At 53.1% G+C, this 14,602-nt stretch overlaps 1 long non-coding RNA gene and 1 pseudogene across 1 annotated transcript; both read right to left on the reverse strand.

Annotated features, from left to right (window-relative positions):
* The window catches only part of LOC115659807, an 87,653-nt pseudogene that overhangs the window by 26,584 nt on the left and 46,467 nt on the right, over nt 1-14,602 (reverse strand).
* LOC115659577 lies at nt 1,409-3,041 on the reverse strand. Its single transcript, XR_004002596.1, has 2 exons — nt 2,962-3,041; nt 1,409-2,365 (listed from the first exon to the last, which is right to left on the reverse strand). It is a non-coding gene; the product is annotated as an uncharacterized LOC115659577 (long non-coding RNA).

Consider the following 14,602-nt stretch of genomic DNA (forward strand, 5'->3'; position numbering starts at 1 on the left):
CTAGGGCCAGGGATGAGGGGTTTGGGGTGCAGGAGCGGGCTCAGGGCTGGGTCTGAGGGGTCTGGAATGTGGGAGGGGGCTCAGGGCTGGGGTTGGGCCAGGGATGAGGAGTTTGGGGTCCAGGAGCGGGCTCAGGGGTGGGCCTGAGGGGTTTGGAGTGTGGGCAGGGGCTCAGGGCTGGGGTGGGGGGTTGAGGTGCAGGCTCTGGGGGAGGGCCAGGGATGAGGGGTTTGGGGTGCAGGGGCAGGCTCAGGGCTGGGTCTGAGGGGTTTGGAATGTGGGAGGGGACTCAGGGCTGGGCTAGGGATGAGGGGTTTGGGGTGCAGGAGCGGGCTCAGGGCTGGGTCTGAGGGGTTTGGAATGTGGGAGGGGGCTCAGGGCTGGGCTAGGGCCAGGGATGAGGGGTTTGGGGTGCAGGAGCGGGCTCAGGGCTGGGTCTGAGGGGTTTGGAATGTGGGAGGGGGCTCAGGGCTGGGGTAGGGCCAGGGATGAGGGGTTTGGGGTGCAGGAGCGGGCTCATGGCTGGGTCTGAGGGGTCTGGAATGTGGGAGGGGACTCAGGACTGGGGTGAGGGGTCTGGCCGGGAGTTAGAGTGCAGGAGGGGATTCAAACCTGGGGCAGCGATGCTGACCTCAGGCAGCTCCTGGGCAGCAGGGCTGCGGCAGACCCCCTAGCTCGCAGAAGCAGCTGCCAGTGGTTCCTGGCCAGTGGGAGCTGCACAGCCAGCGCTTGGAGCAGAGGCAGGGGCAGCTCACGGAGCTACCTTGATCACCCCTGGACCTAGGGACTGCAGGGACATGCCAGCCACTTCCAGGAGCTGCAAGGAGCCTGCCCTAGCCCCACTCCACCTCCAACCGGACTTTTAATGGCCCGGTCAACATCAGGGTCTCTTTTCGAGCAGGCATACTGGCCAAAAACTGGATGCCTGGTAACCCTACTACACGGCCAGGACTGCCCCCCACCTTAGCGCCAGCTCAGCCCCTTGTCTGGCATCTGCCCATAACCCCCCTCCTGCCAGAAAGCCAGCACTTCCTGAGGGCCTGAAGCAGCAGGGCTGGGGCACTCCCCTCCAGGCTAAATGCAGGTTTAACCACCCTCCCTCCCCTCTAAGTTAGGTCTCACTCTAGCAGTAAGTCCAGCCCCACTTTCCAGCTGGAATCACAAGAGGGGAAGAGAGCTGGAGTAGTCACCTAGTCCAGGCCCCTGCACTCATGGTAGGGCTAAGCATTATCTAGCCCATGCTGACTGGAACTGCAGAGAATTCCAACTCAGGGACCTTCCAACAGCTGCTTCAAAGGCTCTGTGCAAGAGGATACTGGGTAGTAAGTGGCCCCAAGGACAAGAACCACAGACCATTCGAGACTAGCCTATTCCCACCTCCCTCCCCTGTGGTTAGATAAAGACGTGCTAAAGGCTGCCCAAATATATTTTATATGGTACAGATCAATGTACCACTATTACACACTTCTGCCAGCGCAATCCTATGCTATTCAAATCCCAGCCCTAACTCCACTCACACCCTCTGTTGCTGCACCTCCAGCCTACCCCTAAGCACCCCTGCTGGTCCACTCCTTTCCCCATGTCAGTCCATCAATCCAGACTAGAGCTGGTTGTGTTTGGTGCCAGAACAGGCAGTTCTGTGAAGTGAATGAACATGCATTTAAAATTCAGGTAACAATGCAATTCATTTTCATTTGTGACTCCAGTAGAAGCCAGCTCCCTCTGCCTGTTCACATCTCCAGGTGAACAGGCCTCGGTAGGGGAAGAAAGCAGTGCTGCTAACAGCTTGGCATCGCCCCTGGCCCCTAGTACTGACACATCTGTCCAGGGACGAGAAGGGAGCCAAGGGTGGGAGCCAGGGCACAAAACCCAAAATAAGAACCCAAAAGGCCAGTGAGGTCCCTTAACAACCCAATGATAGAAGCACCAATACACCAAGCACAGGGACTTGCCTGGACAGTGGCCCCACAGGCCTAAAGCATAACAGAGACTCGAACACCCTGGGTTTGGATTAGAGAAACAACAGATTCTTCCCTCTTCCAGCCTCCCCAGAGACACTCCCCTCGCACCCACCGAAGGTCTCTTCATCCATTTAAACCCCAATCTGCAGCCTTCGGGAAACCCACTGAGAGGCTCATGGCAGGATGGGTTCCATGTCTGCCCTGCTCCGACTGCTGATGTACAGCACTCCAGTGTCATGTGTGCAGTGCCTGGGCAGTGTCCACTGCGGAACGTGACCCTGGCTGGCATAAGCTGTTCTGCCAGGGCCGTGGCTCAGCCCTGCCTCACACCTTCGCCTCTAACATGGCGTCCATCAGCCTGGCGCTGCTTGTGATGGCTGTTGTCAGGAATATAAACTTGTATCCTGAGAAATCCAAAGAGGTGAAAGGAAAATGGGTGAGGCCAAAGGTCAGAGAGAAGTGGGGCTGCCAGGCAGCAGCTGAACCCCTGCTAGCGCCTAGCACTGCCACCAACCCAACAACAGCAGAAGCATCACTATGCCAAGTACAAAAGAGATGCTCCGAGTGCTGCTGTGAGCAGATGGGGGGAAGTGGGTGTTCACTCCACCAGGCAGGGAGAAGCTGGGGGAGCCCAGAGCAGGCATCTGGCCAGGCAAAAGGCATGTGATGGGTGCTTCCCTAACAATCAGGAGCTGGTTTGCATGCCCCGTAAGGGAGGCCTGTAGCCCTCAGCACATGGACCCAAGGCAGGACGACTGGGGGGACGGTCCAAGGCTTAACAACCCTCCCCTTTACTATGCCACAGCCTGGCAATTAGCCTCTGTGGCTGCAGCAGGTCCGGTTTCAGTAGCCAAAGGCACAGGCAGGGCTAACTCATTGAGTCTGTGCCATAGGGTTATACTGTGGGTCTCTTTCCAAGAGGGAGGGGGGCAGTTTCTGGCTGCCAGATCCTTCCTCCCCAGCAGTGGAGGAGACAGTAACCCAGTGCACTGGATGGTACCTTTCTCCTTCCCCAGGAATCGGAGAGCAGAGATCTCAGAAAAGGTGCAGCCTCCCAGGAAGACTGCTAGGATGACACTGCTAGGAGGGTTGCTCAAACTGACGTTACACCTGTAACGACGGAAACAGTGACCGCTCCAGATTCCCGACTTTGGCTGCACCGAGCATGCGCAGATGAACCGAGCATGCGCAGTAACCTTTGCTGTCGCCGCTGCCCTCTCTCTGCCCTCACTTCTGCGTACGATTTGCTGCCTCCTCTTTGGGGGGGTTTAAAAGCACCAAGGGGGGCAAATCGCAGCGGGGGGGCTGCCAGGGTCTGAGCAGGGGGCAAAAATTTACTGGCCAGGGGGGATCAAACTGCTGTAGGTAGCGGCGGGAGGGGGCTGAAGGGGGAAAATCGGGGGTGGGGGGTGGTAGCCGGGGTTAAGCCCGGGGGGGGAGACGCTGCCAGACCCTGTGCGGGGACAAACCCCCCGTTTAGGGAGGGGAGGGGGGGAAACAGCGACCCCTGGGGATGAGCCATCCGCTGTGCTCGGAAATCTGGGGGTGGCGGGGTTGTGGGGGGGCAGAGGCTGTTTTCGTTCTGCTCCCAGGACGCTGCATGTCAGCCCGGGAGCAGGGGGCGGGTTCCTGGGGCTGGGTCTTAAGGGCACAGACCTCCCAATTCCTACATTGTCAAAGCTCAGACACCGCAGCTCCTCTCTGTCTCACACAAGTGTTGCAGGGCTGTTACTGCTCCAGCCAGGAGGCTGAATGCAGTGAAATATAGTACAGACCGCCCCTCCCTCCCTCAAACTCTGCCTCTCACGCTTTGACTTTGTGAAAGTGTCTCTGTCACTTTCTATGTCTATATGAAATCACTGCAGCTTCTTTCTCTTATACAACGTGCTGAGTTGCTAACTCCCTCCCAGAGCCCATGTGTCTGCACCCCCTGCTATACCCCAGGTCAGAGCCTGCCCCCCTCACTCAAACACCCAGCCCAGTACAAGGGCACTGTTTACAACCCGGGAGCTCCGAGACTGGCACTGTCCAGCCCAACCCTGTGCTGCCATCCTGCTTCTTCCCCTTCGGTGTGGGCCCATGCTGCACCATGCTACCCCCCTGCCCAACACCCCTCTGGTTCCCTACGCCCAGTGCCACACCACTCAGAGACCCCTCCACACACTCCTGCCCAGCACCCCTCTGACTCCCTACGCCCAGTGCCACACTACCCAGAGACCCCCCCACACCCCTGCCCAACACCCCTCTGGTTCCCTACGCCCAGTGCCACACCATCCAGAGACCCCTCCACACACTCCTGCCCAGCACCCCTCTGACTCCCTACGCCCAGTGCCACACCACCCAGAGACCCACCCACACTCCTGCCCAGCACCCCCCTGACTACCTACACCCAGTGCCACACCACCTAGAGACCCCCACACACACACTCCTGCCCAGCACCCCTCTGGCTCCCTACGCCCAGTGCCACACCACTCAGAGACCCCTCCACACACACCTGCCCAGCACCCCTCTGACTCCCTACGCCCAGTGCCACACTACCCAGAGACCCCCCCACAGCCCTGCCCAGCACCTCTCTGGCTCCCTACGCCTAGTGCCACACCACCCAGAGACCCCTCCACACACACCTGCCCAGCACCCCTCTGGCTCCCTACGCCCAGTGCCACACCACCCAGAGACCCCTCCACACACACCCCCCTGCCCAGCACCCCTCTGACTCCCTACGCCCAGTGCCACACCATCCAGAGACCCCCCACACACACACCCCTGCCCAGCACCCCTCTGGTTCCCTACGCCCAGTGCCACACCACCCAGAGACCCCTCCACACACACCTGCCCAGCACCCCTCTGGCTCCCTACGCCCAGTGCCACTCCACCCAGAGACCCCCACACACACACCCCTGCCCAGCACCCCTCTGACTCCCTACGCCCAGTGCCACACCATCCAGAGACCCCCCACACACACACCCCTGCCCAGCACCCCTCTGGTTCCCTACGCCCAGTGCCACACCACCCAGAGACCTCCACAAACCCCCGTGCCCAGTGCCCTCCCAGACCACTTCCCCACCTACTCATAGACTCATAGACTCATAGGTCAGAAGGGACCAATCTGATCATCTAGTCTGACCTCCTGCACAAGGCAGGCCACAGAACCCCACCCATCCAATTTTATAACAACCCCTATCCCAGGACCGAGTTATTGAAATCCTCAAAATTGGTTTGAAGACCTCAAGCTGCAGAGAAACCACCAGCAAGCGACCCGTGCCCCACACTGCAGGGGAAGGCGAAAAACCTCCAGGGCCCCTGCCAATCCGCCCTGGAGGAAAATTCCTTCCCGACCCCAAATATGGCGATCAGCTAAACCCTGAGCATGTGGGCAAGAGTCACCAGCCAGCACCCAAGAAGGAATTCTCTGCAGTAACTCAGTTCCCATTCCATCCAACATCTCCCCGCAGACCACTGAGCAGACCTATCTGGTGGTAATCCAAGATCAATTGCCCAAATTAACGATCTTATCATAACATCCCCTCCATATACTTATCAAGCTTTGTCTTAAAGCCAGGAAAGTCTTTTGCCCCCACTACTTCCCTCGGAAGGCTGTTCCAGAACTTCACTCCCCTAATGGTTAGAAACCTTCGTCTAATTTCAAGTCTAAATTTCCTAATATCCAGTTTATACCCATTCGTCCTCGTGCCTACATTAGTACTAAACTTACATAATTCCTCTCCCTCCCTAACGTTAACCCCCCTGATATATTTATATAGAGCAAGCATATCCCCCCGCAGCCTTCTTTTGGCCAGGCTAAACAAGCCAAGCTCTTTGAGTCTCCTTTCATAAGGCAGTTTTTCCATTCCTCGGATCATCCTTGTAGCCCGTCTCTGGACCTGTTCCAGTTTGAATTCATCCTTCTTGAACATGGGACACCAGAACTGCACACAGTATTCCAAATGGGGTCTCACCAACGCCTTGTATAACGGTACTAACACTTCCTTATCCTTGCAGGAAATACCCCGCCTGATGCATCCCAAAATCGCATTTGCTTTTTTAACAGCCGTATCACATTGGCGACTCATAGTCATCCTGCTATCAACCAGTACCCCAAGGTCCTTCTCCTCCTCCGTCGCTTCCAACTGGTGCGCCCCCAACGTATATCCAAAATTCTTATTATTAATTCCTAAATGCATAACCTTGCACTTTTCACTATTGTATTTCATCCTATTTCTATTACTCCAGTTTACAAGGTGGTTCAGATCTTCCTGAATAGTATCCCTGTCCTTCTCCGTGTTAGCAATACCCCCCAGCTTCGTGTCATCCGCAAACTTTATTAGCACATTCCCGCTCTTTGTGCCAAGGTCAGTAATAAAAAGGTTAAATAAGATCGGTCCCAAAACCGATCCTTGAGGCACTCCACTAGTGACCTCCTTCCAGCCTGACAATTCACCTTTCAATACGACCCTCTGGAGTCTCCCCTTTAACCAGTTCCTTATCCACCTTACAACTTTTATATTCATTCCCATCTTTTCCAATTTGACTAACAGTTCCCTGTGCGGAACCGTGTCGAACGCCTTACTGAAATCTAGGTAAATTATATCTACCGCATTTCCTTTATCTAAGTAATCCGTCATCTTCTCAAAGAAGGAGATCAGATTGGTTTGACACGATCTACCTTTACTAAATCCGTGTTGCAATTCGTCCCAATTACCATTGGCCTCAATGTCCTTAACTACTTTCTCCCTTAAAATTTTTTCCAAGACCTTGCATACTACGGACGTCAAGCTAACAGGCCTATAATTACCCGGATCACTTTTATTCCCTTTCTTAAAAATAGGAACTACATTAGCAATCCTCCAGTCATATGGCACAACCCCCGAGTTTATCGATTGCTTAAAAATTCTCGCTAACGGGCTCGCAATTTCACGCGCCAGTTCCTTTAATATCCTCAGAACCCCCCAACAGATCCTCTTACTGCCCAGTCACCCCCTAGCTGAAGACCCCCCACAGCCCTTCCACAACTGCGCCCCCCCACAGATCCCCTCACTGCCCCACCACCACAACTGCACAGTGCCCCACACAGACACCCCACACTTCCCAGTGCCCCAACACACACAGATCTCCCCACGCCCCCACTGCCCAGCATCCCCCCAGACCCACTAGAGACCTACCCTCCCACATGCAGTGGTGAGCTGAAGCCAGTTCCCACAGCTCCAAGAACCGGTTGCTAAATCAGACCTCCGTGGAGAACTGGTTGTTAAAGGGCCAGGAAGTGGGCAAAGAACTCCAGTCCGCAGGCTGGACCCAGGACCGGCACTAGTGTTTTTAGCGCCCTAGGCGCATGGCCATTTTGCCATCCCGCGCGCTGATCCGCAGCTTCACTGGAGCTGCCGCAGGCATGCCTGCGGGAGGTCCATTGGAGCCTCGGGAGCAGCGGACTGTCCGCAGGAATGTCTGCTGCAGGTCCACCGGAGCCACCTGCCACCCCACCCCCGGCAAAATGCCGCCCCCCAATAATCCTGGCGCCCTAGACGATTGCCTAGGCCACCTAAATGGAAGCGCCAACCAACCATCCTGTTGCTCCCAGGATTCCCAGCTGGGGAGGCTGAGGCTCCCCTGGCCCTTGCCCCGTTTCCCCCCGCTGCAGCGTGTTCAGCCACCGACATCAGCTTGGCAGCTCAGCTGAGCTTGAGAGTGTTGTCCTGCTGCCGCTTTTTGAGAGGCCTGACAAGGTGGCGGGGGTGTGTGTGTCCTGCTGCCAGCTCCAGGGCTGGCCAGAGGAGAGGGGAGGGGGCAAGCGTGGCAACTGGCCTGGGCCCTGGAGGGGCCCCCAGCCCCACCAGTATGTCTCCCCCAGCCCCAGCTCCCCACCCTTAAATCAGAACTTTTTATAGTGAACTGGTTGTTAAGATTTTGGCAGCTCATCACTGGCCACACCCTAACCCCCAGCCACAATAGCCAGCCCTGATGGGAGGTGACTGTGTCTGCCAGGCTGAGCTGGCAGCGTAGCCAGAGCTGGTACTGGGGTAGGAAAACTCCGGCCCCTTGGGACTGGTGCAATCAGCCGGGCTGGAGCATAGCCTACCCAGGCTAAGCTCCCTCAGGACCCAGTTCAGCCTCTCCCCACCCCCTACTGTCCCCTGTGACTGGCCGAGACTGGCCCAGCCTCTGCACCAGTCCCAGGTGGCTCTTCCCCCGGGGAGGCAGGTGGGGCCCCACAGGTCCCAGGCAGTGGAGACAGCTCAGAGCTGGAGCAATGCTGGGGAGCAGGGCAGATCCCTGAGACATGACTCCCGAGATCCCACCCAGCCCACCCACACCCATTGGCCCCGTGGCCACCAGCCTTGCCAAGCGCTTGAGTGCACGCACGCGCGCGCGCGCGCACACACACACACACGCACACACACGCCCAGTGCCACACCACCCAGAGACCCCCCCACACCCCTGCCCAGCACCCCTCTGACTCCCTACACCCAGTGCCACACCACCCAGAGACCCCCCACACCCCTGCCCAGCACCCCTCTGACTACCTACGCCCAGTGCCACACCACCCAGAGACCCCTCCACACACTCCTGCCCAGCACCCCTCTGACTCCCTACGGCCAGTGCCACACTACCCAGAGACCCCCCCACAGCCCTGCCCAGGATCTCTCTGGCTCCCTACGCCTAGTGCCACACCACCCAGAGACCCCTCCACACACACCTGCCCAGCACCCCTCTGGCTCCCTACGCCCAGTGCCACTCCACCCAGAGACCCCCCCACACTCCTGCCCAGCATCCCTCTGGTTCCCTACACCCAGTGCCACACCACCCAGAGACTCCCACACACACACCCCTGCCCAGCACCCCTCTGACTCCCTACGCCCAGTGCCACACCATCCAGAGATCCCCCCACACACACCCCTGCCCAGCACCCCTCTGGTTCCCTACGCCCAGTGCCACACCACCCAGAGACCTCCACAAACCACCGTGCCCAGTGCCCTCCCAGACCACTTCCCCACCTACTCAGAACCCCCCAACAGATCCTCTTACTGCCCAGTCACCCCCTAGCTGAAGACCCCCCACAGCCCTTCCACAACTGAGCCCCCCCACAGATCCCCTCACTGCCCCACCACCACAACTGCACAGTGCCCCACACAGACACCCCACACTTCCCAGTGCCCCAACACACACAGATCTCCCCACGCCCCCACTGCCCAGCATCCCCCCAGACCCACTAGAGACCTACCCTCCCACATGCAGTGGTGAGCTGAAGCCAGTTCCCACAGCTCCAAGAACCGGTTGCTAAAATCAGACCTCCGTGGAGAACTGGTTGTTAAAGGGCCAGGAAGTGGGCAAAGAACTCCAGTCCGCAGGCTGGACCCAGGACCGGCACTAGTGTTTTTAGCGCCCTAGGCACCCTAGACGATTGCCTAGGCCACCTAAATGGAAGCGCCGGTCCTGGCTGGACCATCCTGTTGCTCCCAGGATTCCCAGCTGGGGAGGCTGAGGCTCCCCTGGCCCTTGCCCCGTTTCCCCCCGCTGCAGCGTGTTCAGCCACCGACATCAGCTTGGCAGCTCAGCTGAGCTTCAGAGTGTTGTCCTGCTGCCGCTTTTTGAGAGGCCTGGCAAGGTGGCGGGGGTGTGTGTGTCCTGCTGCCAGCTCCAGGGCTGGCCAGAGGAGAGGGGAGGGGGCAAGCGGGGCAACTGGCCCGGGCCCTGGAGGGGCCCCCAGCCCCACCAGTATGTCTCCCCCAGCCCCAGCTCCCCACCCTTAAATCAGAACTTTTTATAGTGAACTGGTTGTTAAGATTGTTGTTAAGATTTTGGCAGCTCATCACTGGCCACACCCTAACCCCCAGCCACAATAGCCAGCCCTGATGGGAGGTGACTCCCGAGATCCCACCCACACCCACTGGCCCCGTGGCCACCAGCCTTGCCAAGCGCTCGAGTGCGCGCACGCGCGCACACACACACGCACACACACGCACACACTTCTCTCTCCCTGCTTTACTATCACTAGTTATGTTACTACAGGATGAAATGTAGACATCCCATAAAATAGCTAGTTCCACACTGTTCTTCAGACCTCAGATCACTGAAATGCAGCTTGGCATTTGAGATACTGTATGACTGTAGTACAGTTTGCGATATCACAGAAACCTTCCTCTCTCCAAGTTTACATCTCACCACACCCTTTAGCAATAACGTAAGCATTAAACAGGTTCTGAATCAGTCATCTTTCTTCCCAATTTAGTTTTAACAAAAATGCTGCAACATAAGTAGCTATGGGAGATGGCAGTGCAACTACTAGGTATCAATGGGGGAAAAGTGTGCGAGTAATGTCCTGGATATACTGGCATGGCTGGCTTTAGGCCAATTCAACCAATTCCACTGAATCAGGCCCTGCCCCGGTTCGGTGTACCGGCAAGAGCGAGTGCGCTGTACTGGGGTGGTCCGGCTTCCCCAGGGGGCAATTTAAAGGGCTTGGGGCTCCCAGCAGGGGCTGGAGCGAGCCCTGCATCCCCTGCCCCATCTCCAGCCAACCATCCCCTGCCCTGTCTCCAGGCAACCCCTGCCACACACCCTTGCCTGAAGCCAGTCAGTCCTGCACTCCTCTGTCTCCAGCCCTGCCAACCCATGCCTCAGCCTCCTGTGGCCCTGCCTGAAGCCAGCCAGCCCACCCCACCCCACACATACCTATCTCCAGCCATCCCCACACCCCTTGCCCTGCCTGCAGCCAGACCCTTCCTCCAGTCAGACCCTGCCCTGCCTCCAGCCAGCCCCATGTCCACTGCTGCCCTGCAGTTCCCAGGGTAGTAACCCTGCACACCTGCTTCAATGAGGGGGGCAAGGAGCAGCTGGGACCCACACCTGTGTACACCCTAGGGTAACCAGACAGCAAGTATGAGAAATCGGGATGGGGTGGAGGGTAATAGGATCCTATATAAGAAATAGATCGGAAAATTGGGACTCTCCCTATAAAATCAGAACATCTGGTCACCCTAGTACACCCCCAGGGAGTGGCGGGGACCCACACATGTGAAACAGAGCTCATTTCTAGTTCAGACCCATCTGTTTAAAAAAGAACTTTAGGTAGGGTTAACATAAATCTCTATTTTCCCAGATATATCAGGCTTTTTGGGTCTTAAATCGCCATCCAGGAAAATACGGACGTATGGTAACCTTATTGGTACAAAAAATACATACTGTGGCACATCTCTTAAATCAGAACTTGTTATAGGGAACCGGTTGCTAAGAAATGAATGGCTTTATTTTACATTTTTTTTTTTTTTTTAGTCATCCACGACGGAGCCCCACCAAAAATGTTCAAATTGGGCCCTGCACTTCCTAAAGCCAGCCCTGAACACCCCCCTAGTGTGGGGGTGAGAGCGCCTCCGGGATCCTGACATCCCAGCACTTTACACACCTTCCTGGAGCCTCCCGACCTCTCTTTTACACAGTTCATTATTATACCTTGTCTTACAAACACCAAACACCATTACATGTGCACAAAGATAAATAATTCCCCTCCTCCGATATATACAAAGTTGTGCTTCTGCATATAGTATCTAGCTGGGATGAATATTGAGCTCCCAGCTCTTCAGGAATCAGTAAAGAGTCAGCTTCCAAGCCACATGTTGAATCCTATTGTAAACAATATGGGCGACACATGAGGCATTCTGAAGCAAGAGATAACTGGTAAAGTTTAAAGAAGATGCAGAAAAAAAGCTTTTCTTATGTTTTGTTTATGTTGGATTTATTGTATTATGAAAAGTAAGTATTGAATATAAAAATTAGGTAGTAGGGTATACAATGTTATAAGAAGAGATTATGCTATTACCATTATCCAGTCTATTTGAACAGTAGTACTTTGAATTAGTGATACTTCACAGAGTGAGAAAGATGAAAGCTGAATTTAGAGAACAATTAGTAACCAGATTCTTGGTTATTCACCAGCCACTTTGCTCCTGTCCACGGCACAAAGCAACATAAACGCAGTATAGTCTGGACAAGAGAATATTCACCTCAAATTGGCATCTACTACACTCCCTGCCCCTGTCCCCCCATTCCCAGTCACCACGAATCAGGATATAGCTGAGTGAAAAGGTGGCATGGCTGAAACATTTATCAGGCAATTGAAAACTAGTATAGAGTACAATAGTCCTGAGAACATCGCTTAATCCTGAGCACTGTGTTTGCAACGTGATGCAGGATGGGCCTGTTGCCATGGCACCATTGGCACCATTGTAAACTCAGTACTGACCTCAAGCCCCCTCCCATAGCAAAACGCCCTTGGACCTTTTCTGGATCCCACCACAAAATATTAAAATCTGCTGCCCCAGTGCTACTTTCTTTCTACAGGAGACATGATACAGTGAAATAATTTCCCTACATTCCATCAACCTCTGCATCACACATTTTCAGTATTTAAAAGACTTTCTCATATTTATTTGTCTATGTGAAGTCTCACAACAGTTCACAAATTTTAGAATTGCCTTTTGCTGCATTTATCTTGCCTGTGAACTCAGCTCTTATAGTCCTATTTTCACACGTCATTGCTTGTGTATAGAAACTGATTCACAAATATTCAGTAAGTTTATTATATGGTCATCTTAGAACCTTCCCAAGTGCAAAAATCTTCTGCAACAATGAAGGCTTGGGCTGATGACCAGTGGCTGCAGACCTTTTGGATGGTCCACATTTCTGCATCTTTGTGCAAAACTCACCAAAATAAAAGCTGCACTGACAGTGGAGAAGAAAAAACAACTGTACTACGGGGATCTGCAACACCAGATTATTATTGGTCAATCACTGCTCTCTCTCCTAAACTAAGATGAAATGGATTTCTTTAATGTAAGTAGTCACAACATATGGTTAAATATTTTATGATCAATATCCTGTTAAGAACTCAGCAGTCACAGATAATACCTGTCTTCTTTGGTAACTAGTATCCTGTCTGTTCCCCCAAACCAAAAGTGATCAGACAAAAAACTTGCATGGAGCATTCAATGGAGGTGTGAGACATACCTGCATACCTACAACCATGGTGACAAGCTTGAGGAAACTCCCCTACCCTCATTCACAACCACCTTAGCATTTAGACAAATTCTAGTGTTGAAACTCTGATTGATATCTGACTGATATCCAAAATACTGAAGCAGACACATTTTATTGTCAGCCCCCTGAAGGAACATCACCCATAGTAAGAAGTGATCAGCTCCTACTATCTAGCCTAAAGAAATTCCTGCAGTCATCGGTTTACCCATAAACAAATCTACTGTTCTCCCTTCAACCAATTCAACCTATTGCATATTTTCTCTACAAAACCATTTGCTCACTCTTAAGTAAGAATTCTTATGCATGCATACACCCAAATTCTGCCTGAGTTAGAATCAGAGAATAGAATCATAGACTATGAGGGTTGGAAGGGATCTCAGGAGGCTTCTAGTCCAACCCCCTGCTCAAAGCAGGACCAACACCAACTAAATCATCCCAGCCAGGGCTTTGTCAAGCCTGATCTTAAAAACCTCTAAGGAAGGAGATTCAACCACTTCCTTAGGTAACCACATCTATTCCTGACAGATTCAAGACTGTGAGCTAAAATCATCAGTGAAGACTCAGGAGTTCAAGCTTCCTGGAGTGGGTGAGTTTCCTCATTTTCTCTCTCGGTTTCCTTTTCTAACTCAGGTATTAAACTGTAAAAATGTAACTTACTTTGTTTAGGCTCTCCTTGTGATGTAGAGATGGGGATAGGGACATGCTACATCTGGGACAAATAAAGGTGTCAGCTTGAAAGTGCTGTTTGACTCATTCCATTGGGCACACAATGAGTACATTGATCGAGTTACACAACCACCCCTCTCCAGAACAGTAGAATTATCAGGGGGAGAACCCAGACAAGTAAGCCCAATAAATGAGCATACCCCAAGTAATGGGCAAATCTGATAAAAGTACAGAAATACTAAAGGTATTCCTGGCTAACTGCCTGAATAATAAAGAATCTTTACAATAACTGTATAATCATTTCTTAAATGGTTTGCATGCCTGTAATCATGGTGATTTCTTTATTGCTCCTAATTTCTATATTGTTTATCTGTGTGGTGTCTGTTTGTTTTTCTTTACTTTCTTAGGCTGATATATAAGTAATTTTGCTGTGTGTAAAACAATTTAGATGATGCGATCTAATTTCTTAGATAAATCAAGTAACTTTATGTTAGGATTGGTTAGTTTAATTACATTAAAACGATTGATTAAAGACATTGCTGAGAATGAGGTGATACTGATATGTGTATGTTATAGGGGTTTCTCTATTTCAGATTCTTTACATTTCCAGACAACGATTTTCTCCAAAAAAGTTGCACCAAGCAAAAAATTACCTCAATACACATAATGGCAAGTAAGTAGAATTTTTCCATGTGTTCCCATGGCGGGGAGGGCTAGCTCAGTGTTTTGAGCATTGGCCTGCTAAGCCAGGGTTGTGAGCCTAATCCTTAAGGGGACCATTTATGGATCATGGCCCCCAAAAAAAAAAAGCAAGGCAAAAAAAAACTGTCAGGGACAGTACTTGGTCCTGATAGTGAAGGCAGGGGATTGGACTCAATGACCTAGTTCTGTGACATAAGTATATCCCCATATATTATTATATATTACATATTTTTAAAAAACCCATT

The sequence above is a fragment of the Gopherus evgoodei genome, chromosome 11 (genome assembly GCF_007399415.2).
Source record: "Gopherus evgoodei ecotype Sinaloan lineage chromosome 11, rGopEvg1_v1.p, whole genome shotgun sequence".
Classification (NCBI taxonomy): domain Eukaryota; kingdom Metazoa; phylum Chordata; order Testudines; family Testudinidae; genus Gopherus; species Gopherus evgoodei.